The sequence below is a fragment of the Aphelocoma coerulescens genome, unplaced genomic scaffold (genome assembly GCF_041296385.1).
Source record: "Aphelocoma coerulescens isolate FSJ_1873_10779 unplaced genomic scaffold, UR_Acoe_1.0 HiC_scaffold_100, whole genome shotgun sequence".
NCBI classification, from domain to species: Eukaryota; Metazoa; Chordata; class Aves; order Passeriformes; family Corvidae; genus Aphelocoma; species Aphelocoma coerulescens.
The window spans coordinates 755,519-764,654 of record NW_027183463.1 but is presented as its reverse complement, the minus strand read 5'-3'; positions in this window follow the sequence as shown (position 1 = coordinate 764,654).

Below are 9,136 nucleotides of genomic sequence, written 5' to 3'. Positions count from 1 at the left end.
GATATCAGTTCCAGGGCTCAAACTAGAGTCTCAGACATCGCCCTGAGAATCTATAGAGTTATGAACTGGCTGATAGATTTCAGAACAATCCTGGTCCTATTGAAATCAATGCAAAATTGTTATTTTGAAGGTTTGTGGTATTGTTAAGTTTTAGATTAGTTCTGAGCTCTAACTCTCTATAGGTCATTGTATAAGGACTCTACATATCTCAGTAGTTATCACATTTTCCTGTAGCACCAAGTTCTGAGACAAGAAGATTCTAAAAATACAATATTCCATATTAAGAAGCAAGTTTTTTATTTGTTACTTATGTGTTCATTCATTTTGTGTGCCACTGTAGTGACAACCCATGTCAGACACAGCAGAACTTGTGGCAAGCACAGTCTCTTGTCAAATTTCTCTCACATGGCTGTCCTCAGGAATTCCCTGTCCCTTTGGAAGTCCTAAAGGTAAGGTGCTTACACTAAATAATCAGGACATAGCTTTTCTATCAGATGATCACAACTATCAAAGAATCTGCTAATAAGCCCTAGCACCATACCAAATATGACCTGTAAGATCTCTCTTTACATGCACTCAGATAAAGGATTGACTTTTCCTCCTCCTCTAGGAGATCCAATGACTAGAAACAAGAAAAACTCATTTTCTTCTGACAACTTATCATTTTAGTCTCCTCACTCAAAATAAGAAGGTTATAAAATGTCTGCAGGCAAACAGAAGTAGCAACCATGAAATACTGCTTAGAAAACCTGTCACAGGATTTTAAAATTTATTTCTTTATTTACAATTTCTCTAGGAAAGAGAATCATTAAATGCATTGTTGAAGGCAGTTTTTACTTAGAGGAAGGAGTAACACATATTAAGAACGATACAGAAAGGCACTAAACATCAGCATAACCCTCCCTGCACCTGCATTTTCTGTGGAATTCCTATGGAAAAATGCTAGATAATCCCTGAGACACTGATTTTGACACTTGACAAGACTCTCTCCAAAGACCACACAGCTATAGGCAAAAGACCAAGAAAAGCAATAAGATCTTTTTTTTTGTTGTTGATTAAAGAGAATAAATTAGTACAGACAGGACCTGCTGCTGACCCCTTCAGATCTAAATCACTGATTACATTAGATTTGGACTTTGTACCCACAACTCATCTTTCTTTGCTTGCCATAAATTCAAGCATAAACTGGAAAATGCCCCATATTTTTGCTTTATGTGGAATAAAAATGACCCTCAAGGAAAGCCTCCTAAGGCTGAAGCCACTGTAGGACTCCTGAGCAAGTGACGTAAAATCTCCTCTAAAGTACAGGGCTATGTAGTCTTCCTTGGTGATCAGCTGAATTGAACCCAGGACTAGCTCTCAAAGAACAGTTGTGTAATCTTGGCTACAACTTCTGAAAAAAAAAAAAAAAGCTAAATTGTCATAAAAGGCTTTCAGAAAGTCCAAAAAGTAAATTAGGAAGGTAGAATGGCAGAGAATGTTAGGATTGTTAAGAATAGTTAACAGACTGAGATTTCAAGAGAACAAGGACTTGCACACAAACATTCTGGCAGAAAAACGCAATGATTAAGAACTAACAACTATCTTAAGTACAAACTATCATCACATGTATGATGTTGACATGTATATGATATATGATGTATCACATCACCAACACTAGTAGGTCTCTGCACAACATCCAGGACAACAACTTGCTGCTTGAATGTTTTACTGAAAGAGAATGACAAATGTGAAAACATATTTATCCTCTCAACAAATATAATAGTCTCAGTAGGCGGCTAAAGATTAAACATCACACAAGGCACAGCAAATAAAAACTGAAAGTGTTTATTATATTGTCACTTCTAATTCCAGGAGATTTAACAGATATTTCCTTATAACATTCACATGCCCTTTGGAGACGATGATAACAGAAAGATGTGTCACTGCCTTCCTTTTATTAAGACACCAAATCAGATGCATCAGACAAAAACGAGCTCACTTGTAAAGCCAATCCCAGTTTGGGATGCATTTCAGCACATACTGGAGAACCATCCACTACCATTCATTTGTACACCCAAAGAGCCTTGCTGAATCCATGAGGGAACAGTAGCACAGAATAGAAGTTGATGCTGTTATCTCGTGGATATGTCATCCAATCCCCTGTGTCTTTCTTCACTGGTCCTTTCCTCATCTGCCTTTTCCCAAATATCCTTTCCTGATGTATTTGCTTCCAGCCCCAGCTCTCTGCTTCCTTCTACCTTTCTCTCCAAATCACTGTTCATGCATCAAGTACTCAAGAGATGGAACTGCAGTTTAAGGTAATCCTGCAGAACATCAACAACTTAAATGGCCTCAAGGGATCTGCCAGGAAAGCCTAGAAAGATACTTCAGATTTGGGGAAAAATAATAAGTATCAGAACCACTTCTGGCTCTCGCCATAAGCCTTGCAAGTATTTTCTAAAGAAAAGAAATCCCAGAAATACAGAGCACAGGCAAAGAACTGGGATGAAGTTGTGGCACGCACCCTCAGTCTCAAGAGACAAGAATTCTGTGTTCTCATCCTACATGTGCAACTCTCACACTTTAGATGTAATCTAGGAGAAAGTGCTATTGGTGATAAAAATTTTGTATGAGAAGTTAAGCTGATGTCTGATATTATGCATGCAAGTAAACACTGTGGGAGAACTGAGTTTCTTAGAGAAACTTTGCATATCTGCCCCATATTTCTACAGACTGTCCCTGAATTCTCACCCACAGTTGAAGCTTCAAGAATGTTTCCACTCATGATGCATATTTATCTGAAAAACTGTTTTAAAAAAAGTTCTACAAGCAGTATTCAAGCAAGACTCAGCAACGGGTACCCAGTCACATGCTTGTCCTTCCAAAGCTGAAGCTTCATCCCCTGCAGAAATTCATGTCCCAGCTGTCCACGCCCTGTTCCCCCCTCTGAGGAGCCGTAAGGGAACACATTTACCTGGATGCAACTGCAGTGCGTGCTACTAGAACAGTAGGAAACAAATGAGGACAATGGGCCATCAATCTGCTCCATTTTGTGTAATTTTAAGTCAGAATTAGCCATTCAGAATCTTAATTTCTAATAAAGACAAACAATAAATAACCTTTGATTCAACCCGAGTACCTTCAGGCAAATGACATTTTTCTGTTTCACATTTCCATTACTTCAGCCCAGTTATTTTCAAAGACAAGAACCACTTGCTCTACAATAACATGACACCCTTGAGCTGGATTAAACATACTGTACTCTTGCAAAGTTAGCTATTTTTACACTTGAATAGTCAAAGCAAAAATTGGCAGTATCATACAGCTCTAGTCAGGAGTCAAGTTTCCAACTGTGAAATGAAATTCCATGAAGCAATTGAGTATGTGCAGTGGGGAAAAAAATCCACTGCTATCCCCATGTCTAGTTGATAATGATTTCCTTTTATAAAATGTATTGAATTGCCATTTATAAAATGAACTATTTTAAAGGAGAGAGCTTGGTCCCAGTGACAAGCTGCTGAACTTATCAAATTCTTCAGGGAAGGTTTTGCACACATCTCTTCAAGACATAGAACAAGACAAAGATGAGACATGAAAAAAAGATAACCTTTTGAGCAAAAGAAATTGTTCAAGGTATCTGATAAATACATCAAACATCTGATAAAGTTTGGAGCCACAGAGGATTAAAAATGACAGTAAGTCCACTAATATGAATTCCAGAGAGTATTTCTTCAGACATTTAAGAGGATTTTTTTTAATCTCAGGAACAAATATTAAGCTGATAAAAAATATCTTTAAAAATTTTCAAGTAAACTCTGCATAAGGATTTCGGAGTTAGGTGACTTGAGAGGAGCCAAAAGGAGTGCAGGAAGAGTCAAGTTCATGATTTCCAAGGTAAGTAGGGCAAATGTAAATTTTCCTAACACAAGCTGGCTATTTCAAGACTTTATCCTGCAGTCCTCCACTACCAAAACCTTGCCACATAAACCTGATACAGCAGGAAACTCTCTCATGGTGCCTCAGAGTGGACAAAACAAACACTACTGGTTAGTAAAAAGACAGTTTTAGGTGGAGAAGGAGAAACACAGAGAAAATTCCAGCACAGAAACCTGAATGTATCAAAATCCAGCATATGTTCCACTAAAATGTTTGGATATGTCACAGAAGCAGATCCACTGCCAAAAGATGTGGCAAATTACTAGCTTGAGATTCCCATTAGGAAAAATAGTGGTTACTCAGCTTTTGGGCTGCATTTGCAGTTTGCAGCTTGGCACAAACTTTGTTGTGGATACTCAGTAACCTATGGTAAGGCAGCAGCTGAAAACATTTTGAAAATGCCATTCTATGAAATAAATCTTCTGGTTATCCCACTATGAAAAGTGTATTAGTAAAATACTTCCTCCTACTCATCTTGCTCATTTGACTGATAAAACTCGACTCCAGACTTTGTAGCACAGTGACCTTGTTAGTGTTTGTAATGAAGATGATGTGAGTTCTCATCCCTGTCACTTCATTTTAAGGTCATATTTAACATGAGCGAGTCACTACAGCCTGAATTACATAGAAAACTCATAACCAAGTCCAAGACTTAAATATTCACTGCCCTTTCAGCATTGACTGCTGACCAAACAGCCAGTTCTGACACAAAAAGTGTCTGTGCTTTGGCAGACATTAGCTCCTTGTTGACCTCATAAACAAAGATGGTAATGTTGATGCACAATGAATATAAACCAGAGGCCACCAGCAGACTTCACATTCAACATTTCAAATAGTTAATATTTCATGATAATGGTCACTGATAGGTGACACATTCTACTTAACCAGCATATTAACAAAAACATTTTGAAAAACTACGTTTAGAGGAGAAATCAGTGAATAGGTCACTGGAGGAACTGACAGGCTCATGTATAAATAAAACAGCTACACTGAACTGGAATGTTACTAATGAATCAAAATATTTGAAGAAATGTGCATAGTTTCTTATGATGTATTTACAGGAGGGTGAATATTATCCAGTTCCCTCAGGACCTGAGGGTGCACCTCATCAGGTTCCATGAACTACTACACCAGCAAGTACTTTGAAGAACTTCAGAAGTTCCAGCTTTGAGCTCTGAGAACTAAGACAATAAATCATTTTTATATCCTCAATGATGTCAAAATTTAAATTACACAATTTCACCTCCTGTCAGCACTGGCGTGTCTGCCTACAGTACCTGGGAATGGATTGTAAAAACACCAGTTACTGTTCTTTCATCATGGTAAGTCAGCAGTAACCACCCTGGCAGGCATCCTTGTTGTAAAAGACACAGTTAAAAGCTGTTGTCACAAGTGAATTTATAGTCTAACAACATATAAACAAGAAAAATTAGAGCAATACTTGCTTAGCAGCTAAACCATCTGCTATAATTAGAAAGAGAAAGTAATAATATGGAGAGCTCTTGCTTATGGCCAACTAGAAGTTGCTGGAAACATCAGTCCAGAAAGTGTTCTGTGAAAGTACTTAAAACAGTAGTAAGCAGAGGTGGTATTACATCGTTACAGTAAGTTATAGAGGAATGCAAATTGATCATTGATAGTTAAAAGTGATTTTTTGCATAAAAAGTACCTAATAGAAAAGCCTTCCTCCTTCTACCTTTATTTCTCTCTAATTGCTGCATTTCTTTTGACGTTGTCTTCTCACCTGGAAACACTGAGCACTGGGAATCACCCAGAGCATACCTACAGTGACTGAAAAAAATACCACACTAGGCAAGTGCTTCTCAATTTTTGGCTTTTGTGCTTGGTCACCCCTTTTCATGGAAATTATAGAAACTTGGTATCTTAGCACATCACTCTACCACATATACAGCAGTACACCTTGTCTACACAAACAAGCCCTTTCCAATTAATTGCTGACTTGGTAATTTGAGAGTGATTTGGTCTTTTTAACTTGTAAAAAAAAAAAAAAAAAAAAAAAAAACTGGATAGGTTAAACACTTCCTTCAAAACTCAGCTGCATTTATGGGTTAGCCCAACATATCACAAATTTTAGCCTACTGTAAAGAATGCATTTCTTCAGGAAGTGTTCACAATATCTGTCATGGCTTTGTAAACAACTAATACCCAGTTGACAACACTGATGTTATTAAACGGAGCTCTACCTCTCAGCACTTCTTTCCAAGATTAAGGCAGAAAAAAATGCTCAATTTTAAGTTTTTTTTTTTTAAACTAAGACACATGCAAGTCTTTCACTTACCTCAGTCAGGGTAACAGTGTGTATAGCTGTGAACAGCTGGAAACAAGGCATCAGTGGAAGATTTTACAGATAAATATAGGAATACAAAGATATTAAAAAGGCTTGTGCATGACTGAAGAGTTTGAAAGAAGGAAACAGGCAAAAAACAATATGTGACAACTATGTGAATCATATATACCATAAGTATATTAGCATAACTGTGTTTTGAGGGCTCTTTTTTACTCCCTTGCATATTCTCAGCCACATCCTGTCCTCTTGGTGGAGAAACCAATCAGAAGACTTAAAAAAAAGTTCCCATTTTAAACTATAGACAAAATAAGCACAAATAGGGCCAAAAAATTAAGGGTATTTTTTGGTTTTACCACCAAATAAATTGAGTATTGCACCTGCAAGAAAAATTGTTATTTCAAGGCTCCTAAGATATTCCTACACTCAAAGAGCTCCTTCAAGCACAAGCTTTAGCAACCAAGCAATGGCTGTTACAGTGAGATAGTTGAAAATGCAAGTAATTATAATGCTGCTTGCTGTAACTGCAAACCAACTGTCTTGATAAAAATACAGAGCTTTACACACTCCATTTTAGAGAAAGACATGAAGAAAAAATAAATAATGCAAAGAGGCTCTTACTCACTGTGGAAGTGCTGTATTCTCATGGAGCCTCCAGAGTAGGTTCTGTGAAACCAACCTTCCCTTACATATTTTAAACAGACTTTAGGGAGATTTAGTTAATGCTGCAAAAGTTTAATAAAAAAAAGTAATTCTTTCAGGGTAAAATATTATTGTTAGACACTTATTTCAGCTGCTGAAATACAGATAGTTAGTACAAACGAGACTCTGCTTTCACAAGGAATCATTTACATGAGGGGTATTTTTTGAGCTATTTCACATAATGTGAAAATAAATTTATATAGGTACATTGCCAAAACTGTAATTTTGTCACTATGCACACCCAGCTACAGCTGCTTTCATGCATAACAATCTATAAATCCGTCCTCAACTTTTCATACTACCCATGTTTTTCACTAAAAAATGACACTAATAAGCAGAGTCACAGCAGAAAAGTTCCTGCAGCACTTTTATATTCACGGTGACTTAGAAGTATGAATTCCACAAGTACTATATTACTTCCCCCTGCAATCCTAATAGCAAACCAAATGATACAACCAGAGCTACCAGGCCAAATCTGGATGCACAGGTCCACTCTTGTGTTTCAAACGGGTGCAAACATCATAGTATTTTAATTCAGCTTGAGAACAGTAACTTGAGCTGCATATGTTAACTCTCATGTTAGCATGTTAACTGTAAAAGGTTAAAAATGGTAATTACACAGTCTTAAAGACAAGTTGTGGAGTGGTGGCTGACAAAATGACAACAGTAGATTGTCAGGAAGATGTTTGCACATAAAGATATTACAGTACAAAAAGAAACTTCCATCTACTTTATCCTCTTGTTTATAACGTACCATGATACACTGAAATCTTTTTAAGTGCATAATATTTTAATACCCACCCCCTTATCTTCAATATCATCAAGGATGATCCATTAATACCATTAATAAATGCATTAGGCATTACCAGTCTGGGGCTTGGGAAAGAATTTGATGTGTCTCATGTAATAATTTTCTCATGCCCTAATACCACATAATAGATATGTATTCAGCAGTAAAGCAATAGTTGGGCAAGCTCTTTTTGCCAATATAACCGATGTTGCTGCCAAGAAAAGCACTAATTCTATGCATCCATTTCCACCTTTCCAATGCTACAACTGTTTCACACCTTTCTGTGGGCCAGTTAAGACTTTCTGCCACTACACCCTGAACTAGATCTGTGAAATTATCCACTCCAAAGAACAGCTGAGGGAGGAAAGTGTCCTTTGAACTGCGCCCTGAAAAATTATTTTCAGTGAATGTTTACGTTTGGAAGTAACTCAGTTTCACACCTTAAGGAAGGCTGGCACATTTGGAAGCTTGACTGGTTTTAACAACTATCATGGAAGAATAAAAGATGCTACTTCTCCCTCACAACCTTCTCCCATGGGCATCCTGTGGCTATCAATGTCTGCAGCAACTCCGTAACTGCTTCCAAAGGACAATTCCTTTTACCACTCCACTTTCCTGAGACTTAGGTGGGCTCTCTGGAACCAAGGTAAGTATCTTCTGTGACTAATAACTCTTTTAAACTAACATTATCTGTATTTCATTTCAAGGTTTTCAAGGTGTATTTGTGCTAAATACAAATGCTTCACATACCAACACCTCTTTTAGAAAATCCACACGTTATTTTTAATATTATTAATTGTTTATTTTACATTTGTAACAGGCTTTTATATCAGAATACCTACTTTGTGGGAAAAAGCCATTCTCACAAATGAGGCAAAGTAATTATTCTTATGAAAGACATACTTCTACAACTGTGAAATTAGACTGAATGACGAATTATTCTATCAGAGAAATTTTTGTTAACCCATATGTTTGCCAAAAAACGTGTCATTAATATCCATTATAAAATGTCTCTCACAGCTTCTACTCACCCCTTCCCTTTTATTACTTAACAGTTGCTTAATCCTGTGGTTAATACCTGACCTTATGCCTGAAGGGAGGTTAATACCTAAGATGAATGCTAGACAAAATAATTTATCATGTCAACAGAAACAGAGGATAATTTCTACAGAAAAACAATGGTTTTGTGTCATCTATGACGGTCATTTTGTCTCCTGAGCCCTCTGTCCATTACAGTAGCAAAACAATTTCGGGAGTTTATGTTATTAAAAAGCTTTCATGAAGTACACACATCTGAACTCGATTATACATAATTCCAGCATTTAAAAACAGCTGTTTACTTACTCATAAAAGAGGATTCAAAAAGCCAGTGTGACTTTTATCTTGGTTCTCTCACTGTATCTCAGTGATTGGCAGTTTCA